The 27,538-nt window shown below is 36.7% G+C and overlaps 1 protein-coding gene across 3 annotated transcripts in view; it reads right to left on the bottom strand.

Moving 5' to 3' along the window:
- The window catches only part of LOC119075225, a 126,098-nt gene extending 99,521 nt beyond the window's left edge, over positions 1-26,577 (bottom strand). For all 3 annotated transcript variants that reach the window (XM_037181613.1, XM_037181614.1, XM_037181616.1), the window contains exon 1: positions 25,908-26,577. The gene's annotated coding sequence lies outside the window, so the exon portion shown is untranslated. The remainder of the gene's footprint in view (positions 1-25,907) is intronic.
- Between the last annotated feature and the right edge of the window lie 961 nt (positions 26,578-27,538).

The raw sequence follows: 27,538 nt of genomic DNA, 5'->3' as shown, positions 1-27,538 counted from the left end.
CGCACAGCTAATTGTGTTGTTCTTTCCTTGTTCAAAGTGTAATTTTCTGCAATAAGTCACTTAATAAACATTTTAATCTAACGACAATCTGACTTGGCAAAATGACCCAATTTTCGTGTTACATAATTCATGAACGAAGAGAATTCAATTCTTAATCTAGTTTATGTCTGTAGGTATGTACACACAATAAATCGTTTCTGTTTAATCTTGAACATCTTGAAGGAATGCAATTGCTTTTGAAAATTGATGTTTTTGAATAATTTCCTTTATAACTCGCGCAATATATACGGAACGCATACACCGAGTGTATATCTGAAAGAGATCCGTCAGAGTATATACACATCCTGAAAACTATTATCTTTTTGCATTGTTTGAATTATATATTTCCCGAATGTGTATTGTGTTATCCCAGTGGGAGTAGCGGGAATCTAGAGTTCTTAATTGTGGAAATTAGAATATTATTCCATCATAGGCCCATTAGGTACCAAAAAATAAAACGGAAATCGCAGCACCTGTAACTAAGAAAAGATCACATCCACTTTCACTTTGGCGACGAAAGTGTGAATTTGTCTCTCAGTTTGGTATTTCTGCTTATTTATTTTGGTTGACTCAATTATTAATATTCGTTTCATAATACAACTTTTTGACAGTAAGTCTGAAAAGTAATCCGTTTTGCCGCCGCGTACGTGACAGTTGACATTTCAAACAATTAGCACGATGAACCTATTGTCAACTGTCAACTGAAAACGGATGTCTCTGAGCCCACCTTGAGGCGTTAAAATTTTCATGATTGTATGTCAACTTGTCTAAACCAACTACTCTAATTGTATAGAATGTGAAAATTCTGTGATTGTTTCTACGAATGTGTCAAAACACGCAAACACAATTCGAATCATCAGGTTGCATGGGTCCAGAAACAAAGAAATTTATTGACAAGTTGGGATCGTTGATGAAGAGAGCATCAGGGGAGCCACGTTCCAAAGATTATCTGTTGCAGAAAATTTCTATTGCTATACAAAGAGGCAATGCGGCATGTATTCTTGGAACTTTATGAAGTAATAGAGCGGATGATTTTTATTTATTGTAATATTTGTTAATTGAAAAGATCGTTTTTTTACTGACTGCGCCGTATGCGAGCAGTCTTTTTTTTTCGCTTTGAATAAATAAAGCAATTTTGCAAAATGTTGACGAAAGAAATAACAACATTCCGGAAATGCAGCTGCCTGTTTCAAATTTTATACAACAAAAATGTTCGTTGATCGATAAAAGAATCAATGAAACCAATGTAAAGTAGCTTCGTTTTGCCGGCGTTTTACTTTACGAGCGAGGGAAAGGGTCTTCACTAGTGAGTGAAAGGCCACATTACCTCACTAGTAAAGTAAAATACTATTGTCCCAGATTTATTGACAAAAACAAACAAAAATATTGTTTAGAACAGACCGGTAAAACCTACGGCAACGTTTTTTTGCAATTTATCTTACCAATCTGGGACAAATTAAAATGAAAAACGACTAAACGAAGCACACTTATTATCTAAAATTGAATTTAAATGCTTTTGTTTTCTCTAGGGTCGAAAGTGGCTTATTACACGCCTAGGGAAAAGAAAAAAATTGTTTCAGGTTTCGGAAGCATGTTATACTTGATTACATACTTGTGCGGAACATCGTTGTTTTGAGTGTGTAGTTTGTATGCTGAGCCGAAGGTGAAGTATACAACCACACGAGTCAAAACAACGATTTTCCGCACAAGTATGTAGTTTATTTTACTTGCGATTTTCGTGGGGCTTCGCATGTAAAATCATTACGTAACTCGAGATAAAAAATGAAAAGTCTCGTTTTAGTGTGTTTATTAACCTCGGCTTCGCCTCGGATCAACAAAATTCACACGAAAACTCTACTTTTCATCTTTTTATCCTTTGTCATGTATAAATAACTATTGAAACAGCCTGTTTCAAACAGGTAGCAACATTCTGCTGGAAAGATGGACAGAATTTTTCAAGAGCTATGCCAGAGTCAAACAGTAACAACGGAAGAAGTAGCGGAACCGGATTCACAATCTAGCGCACAAGGTGTGACGGAAGTTAGGAGGAAGTTAGGGCTTCTGTTCTCAAGCTCAAGAATAACGAGGCCCCTGGATCAGACAATCTACCCGGAGAACTTTTTAAATATGGAAGAATTCTCCATTCAAAAACCAAAAGTGTCTGTTCGTCACTTTGTGTCATGCACCAAGCTTCCGATCCATATGCTACAGCTGGTCGAATCAGCGATCTGTACAATTCGCACTTAAGGTTGCGGTTGAGTGTTTTTGACCGGATGAGATTTTGAAGACTGTTTTTGTCACCCTTCTTATACACTGGACAAATGATTCCGAGTTCCCATTCTTCTGGCATTTCTTGACGTTCCCAAATCTTCACAATCAGCTCATGTAACCGTGCACACAGCGCATTATCAATTTTTGGAGGTGTCAATGTGAACGGCAACTGGAGAAGAAGATACAACCATGAGCTGTATCAGCTTTACAAGGAGCCTGATATAGTCAAATTCATCAAAATCAATCGATTAAGATGGCTCGGTCATGTACAAAGAATGAACGAGGAACGTGTACCACTGAAACTGCTAAATACAAATCCCGATGGAAGACGCAGGCCAGGAAGACCAAGAGCGAGATGGAAAGATGCAATTGAGTCTGATCTAAAAGTACTAAGAGTGAGCGACTGGAGAACGTTAGCGCGGAATAGGTCCGATTGAAGAAGATTGCTGGAAGAGGCCAAAACCAATAGTAGGTTGTAGTGCCCGCCTAAGTAAGTAAGCTACTGTTTTACGTTTACATTTTTGTCAACATTTTGCCAAAATGTCTTTGTGTGTTTCGACCCGTTCATGGAAACGTAAACAAAATCACAATGGCTTTGGTATGTGATACGACGAGGACCTATAATCACGATAATTTTAAAGAGTCACTACAATTCCGAATTGAACGTTTAAAATCGCCCAGTGACACGTCGAATTTTATTTCAAGTTGTAGTTCATATTGGAAGTCTCGTACACGGGATATTATATTTGATGAAACTCGGGATTACAAAAGGAATAATTTAATGAAAGTTCTCCAAATCAAAACTACAATTTAGACTGACTCATACTTCTTCTGTGTCGAACTACTGTGATTACACAAATTAATTTGATTGCTAAGACCAATACTCAACAGTTCATTCGATCTATCCGAGATTGTGATTTCCCGCAACTCCCACTGGGAGTAAACAGATTTATAAATCTTTCATAAATGTGTGTCTCATTGCTACATATTCACTCTGTTTACATCCCCTTTTGCAAAGCGCACTGTATTTAAATTCTTTTACTTGTACACGTACGTATCAAAGCAATATCACCGTTGAGTTCACGACGATGTCAAACAACAATGCTCAAAGCAACAACAAAGTATCATGTGGAGAGAATGAAGTTGAATTGAGGATATTCATTCGTCTTTCTCTGCAGTCGGAATGTTCTATTCAGACAATTCCATGCAATGTAACATGAACTGAACATGAACACACAACTGTTGTGGTGGAGTTCATTTGAAATGACACTGAAGTCGGAACACATTTTATGAAGTGTACGTGGGCATGGTAAACGGATATGATGATGATCGTGTTTAATTAGACACGTAAAATACTTATTCCACTGTCTCCAGAGGCTTCGGACTGTATGGAGACGTGAGCTTACGTATTATCATTTGTCGAAACAATAATTAATTGGAATGGTGTATAATAACTAGGTGTGTGCTGGATGTGTATTGTACAGTGATGTAGGGTTAGTGACTGAATGAAAACCGATTTCTGTAAACTTTTTTTTTACCTCAAACTTATTGATGAGACACGTTTGAGTCCCATATGAGATCGGTAGCCCAAAATCTCAGGGAGAATGACCATAAATGTCGTTTTTTTGGTCAACGTTAGGGTTGCCAGAAATAAACACTTTTCGAAGTCAAAGGCTGTTTCCATCGACCTTGCTCAACCAACTAACTTGATCGACTTGAAACTATTTTTGTCGTATAGCCACTCACCAATCGTGAGTTTTTAGTCGAAAAAATTTAATTTTGGAAACGGTTACTTCACATTAATTCGCCGTAGAATATAGTGTGGATTTGAGCACAACTTCACAGGACAGTCAGTGATTGACGCTGTCGGCAATTCGGTCTTCTGTCACTTAACACGAACAATATTTTCATGGACAATGTGATCGAAAATTTAAATTTACTAAGCCAGAGAGAAGCTAATATGACGACTGGGTCGCACGGGCTCTTTTAAGCGTGTATTTTACACATTGTGTGTAAAAACTTTGTAAAAGAGTGTACTTTACACACTTTTTGTGCACACACGAAAGTGTGTGAAATACACACTTGCAACATGAAGAAAAAAACGAAAGCGATGACTTTCTGAAGAAACATCGAGTTCCTTTCAGGGGGTTTAGTGTATGTACCAATGCACAACTTGTAAAAATGATAAATCGAAGTCCACCGCTGACCGGTGGCGACTCGCATGACGAACAAATGATGAGAGAACAAACTCCTTCCCCTATTTCCACAACCAAAAACTTCAGAAAAATTTGATTTCGTTTCTGATGTGATTTATCAGGTGTAAAGCTAGGGTTTACAGCTATGCATGTTGTGGCTTTCTCCACTTCGAAAAGGGTTTATTTCTGACTTTATTGAGATTTCGGACGACCGACCCCATATGTCCACTGAAGTTAGGTCTGGACAACCAAACTGCGTCTTGGGCAGCGTTCGGAAAACTCAGACTCATTTTCAAAAGCAAAATGAAACGCAAAGTTTTCGACATTTGTGTCCTTCCAGTGCTCACTTATGGAGCGGAAACGTTGACTTTAACGAAAGCATCCGAAGATAAATTGAGAGTGACACAAAGAGCCATGGAACGGAGTATGCTTGGAATAACACTCAGAGACAGAATGACGAATCAATGGATTCGACAACAAACCAGGGTCGTTGATGTCATGGAAAGAATAGCATCTCTGAAATGGAGCTGGGCGGGACATATTGCAAGAAGGACAGACGAACGTTGGACCAAAAAGATCATGAACTGGCGACCATATAAAAGACGAGCTATAGGTAGAGATGGACAAACGGAATTAAGAATATTGCAGGTACAAACTGGCGGCAAATGGCAATGGATCGTACGAAATGGAAAGAAGTTGGAGAGGCCTACATCCAGCAGTGGATAGAAACAGGCTGAAAAAGAAGAAGAAGAAGACCCCATATGGGCCTCAACATTCTTCTTCTTCTTCTTTTTCAGCCTGTTTCTATCCACTGCTGGATGTAGGCCTCTCCAACTTCTTTCCATTTCGTACGATCCATTGCCATTTGCTGCCAGTTTGTACCTGCAATATTCTTAATTCCGTTTGTCCATCTCTCTGGTGGTCTACCTATAGCTCGTCTTTTATATGGTCGCCAGTTCATGATCTTTTTGGTCCAACGTTCGTCTGTCCTTCTTGCAATATGTCCCGCCCAGCTCCATTTCAGAGATGCTATTCTTTCCATGACATCAACGACCCTGGTTTGTTGTCGAATCCATTGATTCGTCATTCTGTCTCTGAGTGTTATTCCGAGCATACTCCGTTCCATGGCTCTTTGTGTCACTCTCAACATATCTTATCAATAGTTTTTATCAGGGAAAGAAAAATTTACTGAAATCGGAGAAGATTTAGTGAAAATATCCCAAAATGTCATAATGAGTGTGTCGTATAGGGTACGGGATCATTTCTTTATTCCATCGCAGAGTTCGGTCATTTAGAGTCAAACCACATCGAAATTTTCTGTCGTGAAGGGACAGTTTTGACATTGACATTTTTGACATCTGAAAAATTTCGTCATAACCTCAATTGAAAAGGATACGATAACACTGTAATATTATTCACAATTAATTGTTTAAAGACAAGTTTTGTGTTCAGTTAACGTTTTCAATTGAGGTTATGACGAAATTTTTCAGATGTCAAAAATGGCAGCGTCAAAAATGTCAATGTCAAAACTGTCACTTCACGACAAAAAGTTTCGATGTGGTTTGACTCTTACGTCAAAAATGGCGAAAAATTTCACAAATATTTCATGAATTTTGAAGGCACAATATCGTAGAGTTTAGCATCAGCGCCATCTCTTAGTGAAGGATTTTTGGCGTGTCGTGGTTTGAAAACGAGTATAGGACTTAATAATGACCTTTCGGACAATTTGTATAACACAACACTCACAATGTTTATTCAATGTATCGAAATGTATAACTCATATCTGTCAACTTTTTGCATTGGTACAATTTGCTAGTACTTTGCATGATGTAGCCTTTAATAACGATGGACCCTTTGCAAATTTGTAGTCTACATTTGGGCGAAAAAATATTCGTTTTTTTTGATGATTTCTATGATCCAAAAACTTTTTTTTTTGAAAAAGCAGAAGCCAATAATGTACTACTTTTAAAGGAAAAATTGGTTTGGGTGCGAGGGGTGACGCACTTCCATTTAATCCATTTAATCCATTAAATCCATTAAATCCATTTAATCCATTTAATCCATTTAATCCAAAAAAAAATTTTTAGTTTTACCGAAATAATTAGGCTACCGACCTGAAAAATTTGTAAAGTAATTGCGAAAAATAGATTTGCACGATCCCCAGCTCGTTTAAGTACTCGTGAGGTATAGGAATTTTTTTGTTGTGAAAAATGGTATTAAATTTATTTAATCCATTTAATCCATTTAATCCACTTTACACCAAAAACTCCTAAAAGTGGATTTTTTCGCTTTTTAACATTGTAGTATGAGTTGTAGTACGTGGTTCGATCAAAATCAACAATTTTTAAGACTTTTACAGTTTTTGGCAAAATGAACTTTTTTCCTATTTAATCCATTTAATCCAATTTTTATTCCATTTAATCCATTAAATCCATTTAATCCATTTAATACCATTTAATCCATTTAATCTAGAAGTGAGTTACCACTCGTTTGGGTGCCATAACTTATCCCACTTGGAGAAACCTTTGCAGATTGTGTAAATTTATGTAATCTGCACAGGTTTTGTAGGAGCTCGCCTCCTACTCTATCATGAATCACAAATCACACATGTAAATGTTTGTACGCTCATCTTATCCCTATACTTGTAAATAGAGATTCATTCCATTACCGGCACTCGAGTCAATCAACACGCAATAAATATTTGTCCTGTAAAGTCTTCTGTGTTTCAATTATTTGATAAAGGCACAGCCTTTACAGTTTCTTCAAGTGGGGTAAATTATTCTTTCCTTTATAAGTAACACATTTATACGTGCTTTAATGGTTTTGCCTTCTCAAAAAAAGTTTTTCATTCAAGAAATCATCAAAAAAACGAATATTTTTCCGCCTAAATGTAGGCTAAAAATTTGCAAAGGATCCATTGCTTTTAACTATGGTCATAGAAAACTACAAACTTCGATCTTGTCGGAATTTGTTATTTTCTCCACTTAAAGCATAAATCCTAGAACGGAATGTGAACGGCATTGCAGGACGACATTGTCTGAACATTAAACAATCATTTTGCAATCAAAAAAAATAATTAAAAGTTCACTTGAGGATTTTTACCCGAAATTCAAAAATTAAGCGGATAATTCAGTGTAAACGTCTAAAATCATCGTCAAGTGCAACAGTTTAAATTTACTCTGCCACAATATAGATAGACGGGAGACAATCATTCGATACACCAAAGGCAACCATCACACCCCTTTTTTTCCGTTAATTAAGTTTCGTCTAATTAATTTGCCAATCGTTTATCTGAAAACTTTTCGACCCGGACAATTTGTCCTCGCCTTTTATTTCTTAATTGCACATGCAAAGTACAATTTAATTACAAATTTCCAAATTGTACTTTCCTTCGATAGCTTCATTTCGAAATTTTTCTACGTCAAAACTGAGTGCTCTTACAGAAATGCTGGAAAATGGGCATCCCCCCAACGTCCTTTCACCGTTCGCTTAAACGACAATCAAAAAAATAAAATGATGGAAAAGAAATGCTCTCCCACCACCGCCCAAACCATTTGAGCGGTGCTTGTAGGCGATGTATACAGTATATTTTGTAGAGATAGAGGTAGAAAGACACAATAGGAAATCAAATTCCCGTTATGAAGGGAGAAACATATTATGTCATGATACCGTCCTAACACAATATTGAAAAAGTAATCAAGCTGGGGAATTGTGTGTGTGGCGGCGAGAAGTATCGTTAAAATGATAAGATATGAATGGTTATGTTTTGTATTGCCTCCCCAATTCATCATACCCTCGGACCCCGGACTGTGTTTGGTATATATATATAGGTACATCAGATGTAATACAATACACGTACTACAGCTGGAGCGTCTTTGCACAATGAAAAAGTGAAATATCAATTTTTCGAAAGGTAAAACGTAGAATTGGTTTTCCACATCCAATTCTCATTGTTATTATTTCCCATCGGGTGTGTAAAACGATGGCACACGAAAATGATGAAATAATTACTTAGAGGGGGTGTCATTTACGAAAATTTAATTATCAAAAACAACTGGAGATTAGATCGAAGAAAAAAATATTCTTTTTGTTAAATTGTTACACCGTTATACAGAGGGGGTGTCTTTTTCTTCGTTTACAGGCACTTATTGTTGGAAAATAATAATCTCAATGCTGGCAATAACTCATCGTTTATTATTATCGTCACAAACAATAGGGAAAATTGAGTTCAAACGGAATTTAACTTGAAACGGACACCACAAATCAATGTTTCTGAGCGCAGCGAACACTTCTGAACACAGTTTACACTTTTGAGCTCAGTACAAGCAGTAATCCACCGGGATCAGGGATTCTTTCATGGGTTTTGCTTCAACACTCAAATTGAGTCAGTTTCATCAGCTTAATGCGTGCATTTGAATTGGTTTCATTTCATCAAATGATTTCCAGTTCTCAAACTGGATATGAATACATTTACTAATCATTTCCCGCATATCCCACCGAACAACAACATGTCAAATTTGTGCTTTTAAAAGTAGGAAAAAAAAACTTTCACGAAAACCTTCATTTTGTTCTGTTAGAAAAGCGACAGATAGACAAATTGACGGTAACAGGAAATTTTTTTTCTTGTTTGATTTCCGCTTGTACGAAGGCATTATAACAAGGAATTCAACAAACTTTAGAAATTTTTATGAAAGCTTACGCTTCCGAAAGAGAAAATATTAATTAGTTGAATGAATATTTGCTCGCAGCAGCAGCCTTTCAGTTTTCTTTATTTCCGCACTTTCTGTCATCATAAACTAGTTGAAATGTCTGTTCCATTGTCTATGTAAAATGAAATGCGATGAATATAATATTTATGAGAAAAGGAATAAGAATAAATCAAGAGACCTGTACGGGATTCGTGGATGAATGGTATATACTTCTATGGTGATCATGATGTGCTACTTTCTCTTATAATTACTTCTATTTCGGAATGGCCATATAAGGTATGTTGGAGAATCAAAACTGCACCTTTCGTAAAAACCGACATTTCCCGAAATTTATGTCTTTGGTGCCTTTTTCATTACACTGCAATGCCGTCTTCATTACACTCAAGCGCTTTTACGGAATTTGTAGGCTTGTTTGCCACACTTCCTGAATTTAGTATTTTTGGCCCATTTAGTCCCAAATGTTTTAGTCCCAAACGATTTAGTCCCAAATGATTTAGTCCCGAACGATTTAGTCCAAAACGCTTTATTCCCATCCGATTTGGCCCTATTCGATTTAGTCCCATACGCTTTAGTCCTCAAGCGGTTTTACGGAATTTGAAGCCCTGTTTGCCACACTTCCTGAATTTAGTATTTTTGGTCCATTATGTCCTAAACGTTTTGTCCCAAACGATTTAGTCCCAAATGATTTAGCCCCGAACGATTTAGTCAAAAACGCTTTACTCCCATCCGATTTAGCCCTATTCGATTTAGTCACATACGCTTTAGTCCTCAAGCGCTTTTACGGAATTTGTAGGCTTGTTTGCCACACTTCCTGAATTTAGTATTTTTGGACCATTTAGTCCCAAATGTTTTAGTCCCAAATGTTTTAGTCCCAAACGATTTAGTCCCAAATGATTTAGTCCCGAACGATTTAGTCCCGAACGATTTAGTTCAAAACGCTTTATTGCCATCCGATTTGGCCCTATTCGATTTAGTCCCATACGCTTCAGTCCTATTCGCTTTAGTCCTATTCGCCTAAGTCCTATTCGCTTTAGTCCTATTCGATTTAGTCCTATTCGCTTTAGTTCAAGAAGTGCGCTATTTCCTTACAATTGAGAGCTAATACAATAGTAGTAATACCAATTAAGCCAGACGCCACTGGAAATATGTTGGACTACGTTCAGTACATTTCAAAAAGTATCCAAGGACAGTTTTCCAAATGGTCGAAAACAGAGCATACTTTCAGTACTTAATTTCTGTCTGATTATGTTCCTGTGGCAAGTGTTATGTCAATTCTAATAGGCATCGTAAACGTAACATACCGTGCATGAAAAAGGTGTTTTTATAACTCTAACAAGCCCACACAATCAACCGTATTTTTGTGCAGAAAAAATGATTATAAAAATAATAAAAAATGAAAATAAAAACATCCAGCATCCGCCCCTCAATTATAATTGAAAAACTTTTCAAATTGAATTTATTTTACATGAGTGTGTACAATGAACCTTCAATTGAAATTTGAATACACCTCATAATCTTCATGTATAAGGAAAGCAAAATTGAATTGAATGGAAATAACGAGGATTAAGCGGTGGATATTCCTTTCATTCCAGTAATACCCGAAAGTACGATTTCAGTAGACTGTACTTGGAAATCAAACATTGGTCGATGTGCACATTTTTGCACTGTATCTCCTATCAGTTAAAAACACTCAAAGAGTAAAAGTGACGCAAGTCCCTGGGCATACTTCCAAAACAACTGATATCGCTGTAGGTGACGCATTCTGCGCTTGTACGCAAAAATTGTCAAAGCAAAAATTAAGCCAAAAAAATTCTAGAAGAAAAATTTTACCAAAAAAATTTTAAAAATTTAAAAAATTTGAAACATTTAAAAAATTTGAAAAATTTTAAAAATTAAAAAAATTATTAATTTACAGTGAACGACATCTCAAATGTCTCACTGTCATTTTTTTCAGAGAATGTCATTGTGAATTTGCAATGACACAATAAAATTCTCAGAAAAATTTGACAGTGAGACATTTGAGATGTCGTTCACTGTAGGAAAAAAAAATTGAGGTGAGCAGAGCTTACCAAAAGCGAACAAATTTGTTCTACCATACACATCCACACACACACACACACTTGAAGGTGTTCTTATATGGGACTTATATGGGATCTTCGAGGAGCCCTAGCTCCCAAACAAGTCCCGTTCCCCCCAATTTTTTTTTCTGGAATGTCTTAGAATGACGACTAGAATCTACTCCCAAAATTTCAAGATATTCTAAAGAAGACTTTAGAAGATAGGAAACACGGATGGACGGACGGACTAACTTCAATATTTGCTGTATATATGGTTCTGCAGTCTACGACACAAATTTTTTATTTTTTTTTATTTTTTCTTGTAATAGGACTTGCGTCACGGGCGCCCATGATACAATTTCTATTTAAAATCTTCTTCTTTTGAAGACTGTGCACTTTGAGTGGGGTTCTGCGTTGTGTTATTTGGATTAACATTTTATTTCGGGCTAATTATGAAATGCTAACGAAATTCAAATATGTAAACAGATAGAAATATGGACATAGATCTGAAGATTTCTTGGAGGTAATTTATTCAATAAATCCCAAATAATTAGGGTTTCCAAATTGTGAAACCGGTTGACGTTAAAAAATTTGAAGCGTTTACAGACGTGAGGTCATGTATGTCACTATTACCATTTTAATCCCTAGCAGGTGTAATCCCAGAAAAATTACAATTTTAACTCTTGATTGTTATCTGTGTAGTCAGAAAAACGTTCAAATAGGATGTGCGCCGTCAATTGTATGTACCGAAAAGCTGTGCAAAAGCTCTTTGCAAACACAGTTTCTACCTATAACATAGCACTATTTTTGGGCAAAGAGTGTAAAGAAGGACAGACGAACGTTGGACCAAAAAGATCATGAACTGGCGACCATATAAAAGACGAGCTATAGGTAGACCACCAGAGAGATGGACAAACGGAATTAAGAATATTGCAGGTACAAACTGGCAGCAAATGGCAATGGATCGTACGAAATGGAAAGAAGTTGGAGAGGCCTACATCCAGCAGTGGATAGAAACAGACTGAAAAAGAAGAAGTGTATTTTCTTTAATTTTTCGACATTTTCCGATATTTTCCCGGAAAAAAATTTGGAAAATATGGGAAAATTCAAGAAAATATTTTCCTAAAAATAATTCCTGACATAAATGTAGCATTTCGAATCAAAAGTCTGTGATTTCCATCTGTCAAAGTGACGTTTTAAACGTCAAACGAAAAGATATTTGAAGTGGTCGGAAAATAATTTATTTTTCCGCAATTATGTTTAACATAGATGATAAGTAAACTATTTTCTGACCACTTTGAATATCGTTTTCGTTTGACATTTAAAACGTCAATTTGACAGATGGAAAAGACAGATTTTTGATCGTAACCAACACAAATGATAAGTTGATAAGCATGGAACGAGATACAATGAATATGTGAAGTGAAAGTGGGTTTCTATGGTATAGATAATGTAAACTTTGGCGAGATCATACAAATCGACATTTTATTAGACACGCGGTAGCACGTGACTTTTAATATAATACAAAAGAATTCACCTACAGTCAAATATGAAAAGCAGTAGGAATATTCTTTGTAATTGTTACCATAGTAATAACTGAATCTTTCAGAGAGAGAGAGAGAGAGAGAGATAGAGAGAGGGAATATTACAGCAGGTCTTAATCGCGTATCTGGATATGACGTGACCTCTCCAAAGTTTACAGCCTTTAGCTTGGAGAATGCAGCCAATTTGTCTTATTTTTCTGAGAATTCTCTCCCATAAAAAGCAGCTGTCGTTCTCATGTCGCGACATGTCGTAGGTGCACCAACTTATAATTTCATGGAACGTAACGCTCGCATTACGTTATGTTGTTCATTGAACAGCCTCATTACTCAACGTTTTGTCACGGTGATTAATTTACCGAAGCTTTTTTGGACATTTTCTGTGCGTTCCAATTTACTTTTAGTAAATGGTGTACTATTCGGAAAAGTCATGTTTATTCCGCAGCAGCTGCTACACATAAACGGGATTAAGTTAATTCTGTTTCCCTATATTCCATACATTTTGAGGACTTTAAAAAATAGCAACAACAGCAGCAGCAAAAAATGTACAGTTCATGAGAAGAGAGTAATTTAAGATTAATTATTTCGCAGACGGTTTGAAAACAATAAACTTTACTCGTTGAGCCTGGGAAATTCATGTTCGCCGGTCGAGCACGGTTGTCGGAACCAGCAAATAAGAAGTGTACACGGTGTAAATTGCTTTCGAAACTTTTCAGTTAAAACAAATTTTTGTTGGGGCTAACCATTGAACAAATAATTCTTTGGTTAAAATTGAATTTAATTGCAAATGAAATTGAAAATTGATGGTGTGTCAGGTTAAATTCACTTCCAGAAACATCCGACATCACAATTTTGCTAATTTTTTTTATTGTATCATGGCCATAGCTAGTACAAGCATCCGTGACGCAAGTTCCAAATGTTCTAAAAAATAATTTTGCGTAGACTTAAATACATACGGCTGTACAGTGTGCTATAGGTGCTATAGGTTTGTTCCAATGTCATTTTGAAATGTCAAATTTCATCCACAGAAGGCAACTTAACCTCAAATTTCAGGTTGACGAAAATTTTAACGAAAAATTTACAAAGAAATTTGTTGACGTTTAGGTTATGTTCATCTCTGTGGATGAAATCGTCGGCGTTCGTGTTGTCAAAGTTCGGGTTTACAGTTATTTGGAACAAACCTATTGAGAGCTTTCAAAAGCTTTGAGCGTCTTGTTTGAATTCGAATGTTCAAAAAATGTTTTTGTGTAGACAAGCATACACGGTGCGGCAGCAGTGTGTTTGGGTGCAGAGCTTTCGAAAGCGTTGAGCTTTTTGTTTGAATTTCAATGTTCAAACAATAATTATAAGTGTGTATGAACAGCGGCGCAGTGTGCTTTTGAGAGCTTTGAGCTTCTTTTGGATTCGACTGTTAAAAAAAATTGCGAAGTCATATACAACGGCAGTTTGACACTTGGTGGAGAGCTTATTCGAGAGCTTTGAGTTTCTTTCGAGTTCGCCAGTGAAAAAATTTGCATTTATTTGAACTGCAATGTTCAAACAATATTTTTGTGTATACTCATACACCACAACAGCAGTGTGCTTTGGAGAGCTTTCGAAAGCTTTTAGCTCTTTTTTTCAATTTTAATGGAAAAGTGGAATGTTTGAGTGGAGTACGAATGAAGCCCTGTTGACCGCTTTGAATCGAATCCGAAGGCAATAAGGCACATCAGTCGTATTGGAAATACACGAACTAGTGTCACACTTTATCCCACCCTCAATATTTGTGCGCGCTACGTTTGATGGTTAAACGGAAAATATTATTTACCGAGACTTTTTCTCAGCCTGATTCAACGCCATGTGCAACATTCAATTGATAAATAAAAAAGGAAATTATTTTCATTGCTGTTACGTTTTGAACACCATCATGAACCGAAAAGGTTTGGCCAAACCCCAAAAGAATACCGAACCGAACGACAAATATAAAGAAGAAATATAAAACTTATGTTTAGCACAGCCACTAACCGAAAGCTAGCAAAAATCAATAAAACACCAACAGTAGAAATGGGATTATGTTAAAAGGTTACATGTAAGTCGAGTTCTTTTCACGTTTTTTTTTTCTCGGGTTTTGTATAATGTTAAGTTCAGGGTGACGATGGGATTTGAAAATGGCACTGTAAAGAGAGTAATAAATATGATTATACAGTGTTGGGTACATCAACACAAGAGAAACTCCGCTGACAAATATTTGATCTTTTGTTTTTCTTTTCAATTTCGAGGGTTTCTATTCTGTCTTTCTTCGTTTTATTGCTTTCTTTTGAGTGAAATACTGCAAAAAATGCGATGAGTTTACATGGATTGTGTTATTGGCAGTGCTAACTTCGATAAATAGCGAAATGTTTGTGGTTTAATTTGTACAATTGTCGACGCGGTGATGTCTCGACAGCGAAATGAATTATTTCTCATGTTAGTCTCTCATTGATAAATTGCACTGGCGTTACAGATATTTTCATCACATGGAGCGAACACACGAAATTCCTGAATCATTTTTTGTTCACATAACAAATAAAATGTCAATCCCATGCCCAAAGACTAATGGACCACTCAACTTGAGAATATTTCGTTGTCTCGCCGTTTCTTGTTTAAATTCATTTTTGTCTTTGTAGTTCTTTAGCTCCAACTATATCAACTAAATGTGGTAGTTGGGATCAAAAGTTTGTCTTTTCCATCTGTCAAAGTGACGTTTTATATGTAAAACGAAGAAATAATTCAGATTCACGCAGCCGTAAGTGCATTTTCATACAGGGCAGCGTTGAAATGTAATTTTTGGTTCACTTTTCCATCGAATCGTTCACTTAAAATTCAAGTTTTAGGCACACTTACTGCATGAATAGACTGTTATGATTAGAGCGAAAAAACCGAGGACCAGTTGATTATAGATCATTTTCATTATACGGTACTCGTCAACAACCCCAGAAAATGTTTCGTCCAGTAGTCCTTAACCTCAATTAATTGACGTTGACTGCGTTCAATTTACTCGTTTTTACATGAAAATCGTTCGTTCAATTCATTCGATATTTTTCGACATGTCTGACAGCTGGAATCGTGTCTGACGTTTACAAGGTCATGAAAATGATCTATAATTTGCCTTGGGGTCTCTTCTTCTTTTTCAGCCTGTTTCTATCCACTGCCGGATGTAGGCCTCTCCAACTTCTTTCCATTTCGTACGATCCATTGCCATTTGCTGCCAGTTTGTACCTGCAATATTCTTAATTCCGTTTGTCCATCTCTCTGGTGGTCTACCTACAGCTCGTCTTTTATATGGTCGCCAGTTCATGATCTTTTTGGTCCAACGTTCGTCTGTCCTTCTTGCAATATGTCCCGTCCAGCTCCATTCCAGAGATGCTATTCTTTCCATGACATCAACGACCCTGGTCTGTTGTCGAATCCATTGATTCGTCATTCTGTCTCTGAGTGTTATTCCAAGCATACTCCGTTCCATGGCTCCTTGTGTCACTCTCAATTTATCTTCGGATGCTTTCGTTAAAGTTAACGTTTCCGCGCTCCATAAGTGAGCACTGGAAGGACACAAGTGTCGAAAACTTTGCGTTTCAGACTTTTATTCATTTAGTCTGAGTTTTCTGAACGCTGCCCATGCAAGACCAATCCTACGTCTTATTTCTGCAGTCTGGTTGTCCAGACCTAACTTCAGTTTATGTCCTAGATATACGTAGCTGTCGACTCGTTCAATGACAGTGTCACCAATTTTGATTTCTCTATCGTCCCCGATGTTGGTCATGACTTTTGTTTTCGATAAGTTCATCTTGAGGTCAACTTCGCTCTTTGCCTCTTCACTTAACTGTTGTAGCATAAGCTGAGCCTGACCTAGATTCGCTGCTATCGGTACAATGTCATCAGCGAAGCGGAGATTGCTCAGGTACTCTCCATTTATCTTTATTCCCATTTTACTCCAGTTTAACTTCCTAAAAACACTCTGCAGAATCGCCGTGAATAATTTCGGTGAAATGGTGTCACCCTGCCTTACACCTCGGCCGATTCTGAATTTCTCCGTGCTCTTATGAAGTTTTATACATGAAGTGGCATTTTTGTACACATATCGAATTGTGTTGGAGTACCTTGTGTCTACTCTACATTCGTCTAATGCGTCCAATATCGACCATGTTTCCACTGAAGTCTATGAATAGCAAGACTATGTCGATGTTGTATTCACGACACTTCTCAATAAGCGTTCTCATCACCTGCAAATGGTCGTTTGTGCTGAAACCAGATCTGAAAGCAGCTTGTTCAACAGGTTGGTAGAAGTCGAACTTGTTAGTGTTCCTCTTCGTAATGATTTTCATAAACAACTGGTAGAGTGTTGACAATAGGCTTATGGGTCGGTAAGCTTTGTTATGTCTCCTTTTTTATGCAGCAATGTTATTACCGCATTTTCGCAGGCTTCTGGTACTTCTTCCATTGGAGACATTGATTAAACAAAGCCGTGATTGCCTTTAATAAGGAGTCTCCACCTTGTGGTACTTGTCACTATATTTTTAAATACTTACAATTTTTTGAAGTATCCCTCAAGGCAAGTTAAAAAAACCTTCTCATTCATCATAACAGTCTATTGGTTAAAAAATTGTAAATTTTTCACCAGTTATGTTGAGGAAAAACTAAAATGTTTTCTGACCACATCAAATATCTTTTTCTTTATCATGGCCGGTACTCGTCAGCGTAACCCCACTTAATTTTTCGTCAAGTATTCCTTAACCTCAATTAATTGACGTTAGCTGCATTGAATTTACTGGGATCGTGTCTGACGTTTTCAACGACTCGGAGACACTTTCTTTTCCTCTGTAACAACACCGTGAACAAGATCACGTTGATATAAAACAAATCGACGAATGCTCCGCGTTTATTTTTTTTTAATTTTGTAAACGTTCAATTGAACTTTCAAAGTATCTGTTCGAAGTACTACCGAAGCTACTCTTAACATTGTTGGTTTTCCCAACTCCGGAGGCAGTAATAAAAACGAGAATACGAAAGGAATATAAGAATTTATTGGAGGACGTCCGAACAGATTGATTGAATGACTAAGAACTATTTATAACGTGAAAATCCAACGCACACTCAAACGTACTAAAGGGGACTACTTGATCATTTCAATTATCCATAATCCAACAAAAATGTTTCCTGGCAGTGGATTACTACAAACTCACAATATTAGTTGGTCTCAGACGGTAACCCATTACAAAGATTTTTTCCATTCGGTCAAAATCACCGCAAGTAAATCAAACATTATTCCAATGCTAATCTAATTTCTCATTCATTTTACATTGCAAATCTGCTGTGCTTATTCATGCTTGAATAAAGTTAGCTGGGATTCTATCACGGACAACTTGCAACTGTTGTCTAAAACTCAAATATTTGAACAAAAGTTTGCGCAACAACCAAGAGATGATTTCCATGAAAGTTGTAACTTCACCGGAGCTATCTTTGAAGTGAAATGAAAGTCATGGACGTTGCGAATGAACATGAAACTTGTTCGTTCTTTTATGGCCATGATATATAATAGCAAATAACTTTACCAGTACGTTGAGGAGCAACAACTTTTTAAGCAAAGTTTCGGTAATATACGCCAAATGATCTGTGTATGTGACCTATACAGTACGGAAACTATGGTGTAAATAAAGCATTGGTAATACGACAGTAGCGGTAACTTAATTCATACCTTTTTGAGAATTCGTATATCCCGTGGAAATTTGTTATCATGGTTGATAGGTACACAGCTCCACCATTCCCCTAACATATACACTGCGACTTAATGAAGAGAAAGGTGTATCATAAGAGTCTTTTATGCAACTCAGCATCATAATGTGCCTATGTTGCATAAATCGTTGTAGGCATCTCGATGCGAAGTGCTTTATTAGGCTGACGATGTGTTTTATGATAATTACACATCTAAACCCCAATAAAGTACTTTGCACTCGATGTCATAGATAACCATTATCATAGCACTGCTACTAGCTCGAACACTCATTCTATCAATGTCAAAATAGCCTCCAAATTTCAAAGATGTACGATTGCACGTGCGTTTTTATTCACACTAACAAATCATGACTCCTGTCTTTACGAAAGAAATGCAACGCTTATTAAGATAGCATTAGCTTCCAAATATTTGTTATATTCATGCTGGTAGCAGAGCTCTGCCATTATATGCAATACTGTGATTGAATTTGACGTCCACGTCTCAAAAGATAATAGATTTAAGACCGTGAGCACACGCTTTTCGAACTATTAGGGACTTCTATTTTCACCAAGGGATCGTAATGAGGAAGATTATTACACGCTGGCTTAGAGTGCGAAAAAGACTTTTTCGCACTGGTGTGACAAATTTCTTATTTCGAGCCCTAAAGTGCTTTGCTGGCAAAGACTTACATAAACCGAAGTAACATCAACGATAGAATATTTTATCCGCGCTATGTGTGGAATTTTCGTCGAAATACTACATTCCATCTCTCCCATCGGTCACTGTTCCCACCCCAAAAATCGGTTAGACATGTGCCACATCTTAAGAGGCTAAACTACTTCCAAAATAAGGATGCTAGTAGTCTTAGCTTCATGCATGTTAAGCGAATTTTATCACAAAAAATGTTCATAAAAAAAACATTTTTCTAATGATTCCAACCTGTGGAATCCACAGTATACCCAGCCCATGCATAAAGCTAAAGCTAAGACAAACATCCACATATTGAGACATTTGCATTGCACTACTGTCCACTGTCAATATGAATTGCGCTGAGCGAAATTTCTTACGAATGCTATATCATTCGTGCCACCTGTTAAAAAGTGTGGTAAGGTAGTTATTCAGCGGGCTCGAATATAATACATGAACATGGGAGACGTATTTCGCTTTGACAGAGATTTAAAAATATGAATTTTATTGAATTTACCCACGATTTACACCATATTAACCAGTTTATAGTAGTTATTATACATTTTAGTAGTCATTGGTAACAAATACTTTAAATTAAAAATTGACTTCTTTGGGAATTGAACCGGGGACCCCTCAATCATATACGAGATGTACTCTAATCAAATCTAATATACTCGATATGCTGGATATATGCTCGTATATCGAGCATAAATAAAATGAAGGGAATAGCCCTCACTTCTGAGACCAGCATCCACTATATATACGTTTAACATACTTGATGTGCGTTTAGCTTCCGTCCCACTAGTAAGTTATTCATATTCCACGTGTATCATCATAATACGTAACACATGAATGTTCAAATCTGACAATCGAAATACGTAACTACGTTTTCAACGTGTTCCACGTATAGAAGACATTGTCCATGTATCATATACATTAATGAAGTATATTCCACCTTTCCGAAGAATTTTACACATACCCGGAGTATTGTATGAATTTTCTTTTTTCTGGGTGGGTATAACGATGTTTCCGTGTTTTGTCATAGAAACAGTTCATTCCGTCACAGAATTACATTAAACGTTGTATGACACGTACTAGATGTCGAAGCCTAGGTTAAAACGACATCGTATATGTGATAATATACCTTCATCATATGAGTCTTGTTGCATAAATAACTATAATGATGAGTCACGTAAAAACTGTGGACGGTCCAGTAACAGTAAAGAGCCATAGAATAATCACGATTTTGTGCAAATTTGCAAATTACTTTGTCTCACATTCTCTTCTGCAGTTACATTTTGTGTATCATCAAAAATGGATTGACTCACGAGTCACGAAGCGGCACTTACATCATTTGTTTGGAAATTATTTTCTTATAAGCAGGAGGTAAATGCTTTGATATGCAAATGTGTCGTACACCAGCAAGTTAGATGAGTATTTATAACATACAATCGAAGGTACTGAGCTGTGTAACATTGATAAGGAATTACACCATACACGTTGTGTGTATGACTAAAGCAACAATGACAAAAACAATCAAATTAAATTATTCAAACAAAAGCTTCAGTGAGTTTCATCAGTGCCGCATTGGGGATTTGCAGCGTCATGGGTAGATCGTGGCTGGTATGACAATCGAGTGTCATTTGCGATTTCTGTTAACTGCTACACTAAGCTCAAAAATAGTTAGCAAGAAATTCATTTCTTTGCTCAGTATTTTGAAGTGAGTGTAAACTAATAGAAATCTTCACGTTAGACTCGCAATGATGATGATGATGGACCGAAAATTGTTTATTTAATTATAACGGCAACACGATCTATTCGCTGAACGAATATCAATGAATATATCGTTCACACGTTACGAATTAATCGTTGACTTGTTACTGATGATTGCCATAATGGTTCAAGACAGAAATAATTGTTCAAATTTTTGAGGATGATGTGAATCGAAACGTTTGCTGAAAAACAGAATTTTCAACTTTTTGAGTTTTTCAGCTGTGTGGATTTTCTTTCTTTCAGAAGTAATAGTACATTGAATGACAAGGGGCGAAAGTAAAAAAATTCACCCGTGTGCGAGAGTTGATGCCCGCGCCGAAGGCAAGGGCCTCAATCGCACAGGTTGAATTTTTTCATGCTTCGGGGCCGAAAATGAGGGCAATTTTTCGAATTTTCTCGGGTTTCCGGCCCTCTGCATGAAAACTCACATGTGCACCTGTTTTGGACGATTGATTTAAGGCACTTTCGCTTGTAAGCCTCACTTCGTTCGGCCTACAATCCGCGAAATTGCCTAAAATCAATCGTCCAAAACAGGTACACAAATGACTATTTTACTTTCGCCCCGAGTCGTTCATACTATTTTTTTTGATACCAACATCGATAGTTGATACGTATCGCAAACAGCAGAACAAAATGTTGAAATATGAAGGCATTTAGCCAGAAAATGCGGGTGTCCAGGGGGCGGCAGCCCCCTGGTATATCAAAAATTAACAAATAACTAATAAATCATTAGCAACAAAAATTATCAACTTCGTATGTTAATTTCAATACGAGCACTGGCGCACGCTTTATTTCAATTTTGATCGCAGTACACTTATTGACAAGAGTCGACTATTACATTATGTAGTCGACTTTCGCATTATGTATATTGACTTTCGCTTTATGTATTCTTTCTTTCTCCCCGCTCAAACACATAAGTTGCATTTTTTTACTTTCGCCCCGGATTTCGAGGGCGAAAGTATCAACTTTCGATGTTGGTATGAAAATAGTCATTTTCATGCTTCGGGGCCGAAAATGAGGGCAATTTTTCGAATTTTCTCGGGTTTCCGGCCCTCTGCATGAAAACTCACATGTGCACCTGTTTGGGACGGTTGATTTAAGGCACTTTCGCTTGTAAGCCTCACTTCGTTCGGCCTACAATCCGCGAAATTGCCTAAAATCAATCGTCCAAAACAGGTACACAAAAAAGATTTTCATGTGTCGGGGCCGAAAATGAGGGAGTTTTGAGATTTTTCTCTGGTTTTCGACCCCTTACATGAAATTTTTTTTGAGTATCTGTTTTGGACGATTGATTTTAGGCACTTTCGCATGTAGCCCTCACTTCGTTCGGGCTACAACTCGCGAAATTGCCTAAAAACAATCGTCCAAAACAGATACACAAATAACTATTTCAATGTTAATCCCTTGAACAAAGTTACATTGAATCGAATGAGCTGCTGATAATCTTTTTATTGAACCACTTAACTGTGGTAGGGTCTCGACCTTTTTAGCCTCGTACGAAGTACAAAGGGGCTTATAGGATTACGATGCCGTGAGTAATTGATGGAATTCGAAGCAGACGGTAAGGGCAAAGTGTTTGCCTATGTTCTTAGATGACGAATCCGCAATAAAAATTTTGTCTGTCCTTCTGCCCGTCTGTCTGTCACGTCGATATCTTGAGTAATAGTACATTACTATGCAAGGGAAGTAAAGTGATATCTCGTATCCAGATGAGAAAAAGTATCCGAGGGCGGCAGCCCGAGGTACTTTTACTCATCGTGATACGAGATATCACTTTATTTTCCGTGTGTAGTACGACGTTTTACTATGCGAGTGATGTAAAGGTTATTGCCTATACATGTAATAGCCTTATTACATGCACCAGCATAGTAAATTTTTTTTTTCCTGAAAGCTAGTCGAAATAGTGAGGCTAAGTTCGAAGATGGGCATATTCGGGTCGGCCCTTCGTGAGTTAGGGCCACCTAAGTGATTTAAGGTCTTTTGGTGATATTTATGGCAAAATAAACGATGGAAATGTAAATGACACGGCAAATACCAATCCAGGAAAAAAAAGGTTTTTGAAAATCGAGTGAATGGACCGTGAGTTAGGGCCTTAGAAGTCAAAGGCTACTCGGCCCTATGTGTATTTTGCATATAAGTCGAGTAAATTTGATCCGTTTTTCGTAATTTTTGTTTCATTTAAAAGGTAGTCGAACACTTAATAGAATGTTGTTGAAAAAAAATTTGATTTGGGTCCTTGGCCTAAGGCCGCTACTAGGGCCCTATGTATATTTTACATACAACTCGAGCAAATTTCATCCGTTTTTCGTAATTTTTGTTTCATTTGGAAGGTAATCAAAGGCCGCATGGAATGTAGTTGAAAAATTTTTAAATTTGGGTCCTTGGCCTAAGGCCGCTACTAGGGCCCTATGTGTATTTTACATATAACTCGAGCAAATTTCATCCGTTTTTCGTAATTTTTGTTTCATTTGGAAGGTAATCGAAGGCCGCATGGAATGTAGTTGAATTTTTTTTTTTTTTAATTTGGGTCCTCGGACTGAGGCCGATACTAGGGCCCTATGTGTATTTAAACTCAATAAATAAAAATTTTAGGATGTACACGTTACATAATAATTTTACTTTAACTACATTAACCGGCGCAATAGGCTTACGGTCAAAGTACGGTGACAGACGCACTAGGGTCACGTACGCAATAGATATAGGGGTTTACAGCAAACGCTCCGACTGTTCTGATGGCTCGCTTTTACATAGACCTGCTTAAAGTACAGGCTCCACAAATTCGAAACCAATTTATTGATATGATTCTCGTGCCACAATAATATACACAAAACGCATTCATATAATGCAAGCACAAAGGACTTTAGGTTTAATTAAACGCATACCGTTACGATTCGATGAATCCATAATCTAAATTGAACGAATAATTCGTAATACAGGAGAAACCCGGTGGTATATCATACGAGTCAAATACTCGTTTCATTTGTAAAAAATTTCCGATTATTGTTATAGCGACGAGGAACCTTAAATTGCATCGTTCTTGTTGAAAGCAGAAACACGAAAATGAGTGACTTTCGAATAATAGTAGCGCAGTAGGGTGGACAGAATTAATGCTCTTGATAATCAAGAATCGAAATCGACGTCTAGTAAACTTGACCGTCATACACTGAGTGTGTTTCTCATGTATGGCGAATTCAATGACCTGTGATGAACGAAATTTCAAATTTCAACCAGAGGTAAATCAATGAAATTTCATTTTTCTTATGATTCACTAATGTAACACGGCACCTTTCTATATTAAGCTAATCAACTGATATATCGCTGGGAGTGGCGCATTTTGCGTTTGAATTCATTGTACGGCGTCAATTTAGTGAACCGTTTAGCTAACGGAATCTTTATGCGCAAGGGACAATTTTTGAGAAAATTTTTTCCTACATTTTCCAAGACGAAATTTGGAAAAACCGATAAAAATTCGGGAAAATGTTGTTTCTGGAGCATACACATCCCGTCTTAGAGATAATTTTTGGGAAAACATTTTCCCGAATTTTCCTCAGTTTTTCCATATTTCGTCTAGGAAAATTCTTTCCCAAAAATAGTTCCTGATATGCCACCATGGAAAATTTGAGTAATTTTAAAAGAAGTTACCAATTACATCCGAGACTCGACATATTAACTTAAAGACTTAACTTCTACACATGGCTAAATTGTTCCGCCTCAATGTAAACTACAAATTTGCAAAGGGTCCATTGCCTGCTATTAAGTTTGTAGACTAAGTGCGAGTAATGCTATTTTCTGTAAAAAATCCATATCCCAGCCGCATTTCCATCTTCAATTAAGCGGCTTACATGAACTTCATATGTTAACTTTTATCCTGTTAAAAGTGAGCAAGAAATAGTTTTCCAACAACTCCGCAAAAAAAAAATACCCGAGACACAACATTGTTGTCTAACAGCAAAATGGAAATGCTGCGATGAAAACTCAGAGGCGCCAAAAATAAAACTTTAATCTTGCGCTCATCGTTGAATTCAACACAAAAATGATTTAACATAAATCATATCGCCCGCCCGCTTTCCCAGCATCAACATCACAGGGGTGTAACAGTAACTTAGAACAATTTTTATTGTCGCTGCTTAGAACATTTTTGATTTTTGTACCAGCCCTGTTGAATGTCGTTCAAAAACATCGAATCGTTTTTTAATTTTCTGAATGTCAGCTCATTACCGACAATACCACAACATGTACCGAAATATTTTTTGAACCGGTGGGTGGCGAATTAAAGTCGCATTTGCGTCTAGTTCTCCAATTAATTTAATTAAAATCTGATTCTTATTGTAAAAAAAAACTTGGAACGAGCCGAACAATTCTTATGATCTGGAATTTTGATTACCCAACGCAGATCCAGTCAAATAAATCGACAAACATTTTAAATGCAAATTTAACCGATTTCTGTGATACAATTGGAAATTCCAGATCATACGAATTGTTCGGTTCGTTCCGAGGTTTTTTTAAAAAATAATATCAAATTTTTATTAATTTAATTAAAGAAGTAGAAGCGCTTAACGAGTATTTTTCTAGCAGACCAGCTGGTAATCGATCAAATGGTAATTTACAGCCAGGTTCTACACTGAAATTCAACTTGACAAAATCAAAACCAAAATCTGCTGCCTTTTTCATATAGTTCGTTAATGTTATAGTTTTCGGCAACAACGATTTTCTGTTATAGTAACTTTTAATTCTCTTCGGCAATTGCCTAACATCGATGGTATTTTACGACAATTTTTATGGTAAAGTGGTACACCCGTGATCAACATTTGAAATAAGAATTTACATTTTGTTCTGAACCCAAAAAAGATTTTTTTATTTTATTCCAATGAGCTAGCACAACTTTCACGGAATTTATAATTAATTACCTTCTTTAATCACGGATCATGGATATAGGAGTCAGCATTATATAATTCCAGCGTACACATACAAGTTATAAATAGGTGAGGAAGAGCGTGTTGGTCTAAAACAATTTTTGTTTTGCTGTAAACCGAAAGCGTTTCATCAAAATTATACGATTCACTCGACGCGATTTTATTTACTGCGAAATGGAGTGTCGAAAAGCATATTGTATTGTTTTCGTATAAATTGGGTGATATAATATGAAGTTACACGAGTTACACCCGTGTCGCACTATTTACTTGTCGGTAAAATCATTATTTTTCACTAGAAAACCAACAAGACCGGGTTCAATTTTGTCAATTGTATGCACAGATGTTATGTAATATCATTCAAATTAACCGAAATTGTTGGATTCGATACTTGAGCGCGACACTTTAACGTAACATTTTTACACCCACCGACACTTCAACGCCTCAATTCTCTTGTAAATGTGCCGCATATCGGCGATATTAGTTTCAATGAAATAAAATTCAAATTCATCCAACCAATCTCTCTTATATATGTGATCACACAACTTCGATAGTGTTTCAACGAACAACAGTTTTTTTTTTGTCAAGTTCCGACGCGATAATATAATGTGTTGGACCTATTGGCCGATGTGGGACGCAAAAACCGTCTAAAACCGTCTAAAACCGTTCAACATCGAAACCGAACTGACGAAAAGGAAAAATATTTCTGTTTAGACGTTGCCGCATAAAGGGATTTCGGGAGAAAATCATTTTGCTCGTTCTCATCGTGTGCATTCTTTCTCTCTTTTCATATGACGTAGATGGGAATGGGGGAGAACGTGGTGGAGTTCAGTGTGGTGGATATTATGGAATGGTTGTGTCGAAGAATGTACTAAAGTTTACTTTTTATTATAACAGAGAGAGAGTGGTATTGTTGTTGGATTGTTTGTAGATATCGTATTGTTGAGGCAGGTCAATGAATTTTCGTTTACAAACGCTTTGATATAGAACAAAAGGAATAACTGTTTGAGAGAGAGAAGGAGAAAGGGATACCGTTAGTTTTGCCTGCTACTGTAGTTAGAGAGTATAGCCGATAAATATTCACGAGCTGAGATGGCTGAGATGTCGTGCAAATGCTTAAAACTTTTATGACAAAACATCGTAATAAGCAGACAACATATTAGGCACATCCTCTAATAAGTCAATGTTCATTCGGTAAACTTTTAATGGAATTGGAATAAGAAACTAGTACACCGTAAATGTAGTTGTAAATCAAAGAACTTGAAGCTTTGGGGGAAAGGGAGTCGACACTTTAAGTTAGTTGAAAATCTTGACGTTTGTAATGGGTTGAAACTCGGATGAAACAAATGTTTGATGAGACTCTAACCTATAGGTACACGTTTCTTAAGAGCGCTTACCCCTTGGCAAATTTTTAGCCTACATTTGTACGCAAAAATATTCGTTTTTGAATGATTTCTCTGAACTAAAATCGTTTTTTGAAAAAGTAAAACCATTAAAGCATGCAAAAATGTGTTGGTTTGTGGTTGATAACTTATCCCACTTGGAGAAATATTTGCAAAATGTGTAAATTACACATTTTGCAATATTTTCTCCCAGTAGGTAAAGTTTTGACTCACAAACCAAATTTT

Source organism: Bradysia coprophila, unplaced genomic scaffold, assembly GCF_014529535.1.
Source record: "Bradysia coprophila strain Holo2 unplaced genomic scaffold, BU_Bcop_v1 contig_193, whole genome shotgun sequence".
NCBI lineage: Eukaryota > Metazoa > Arthropoda > Insecta > Diptera > Sciaridae > Bradysia > Bradysia coprophila.
Note: the sequence above shows the minus strand (reverse complement) of the source record. Positions and strands in the feature narration are given on the sequence as shown.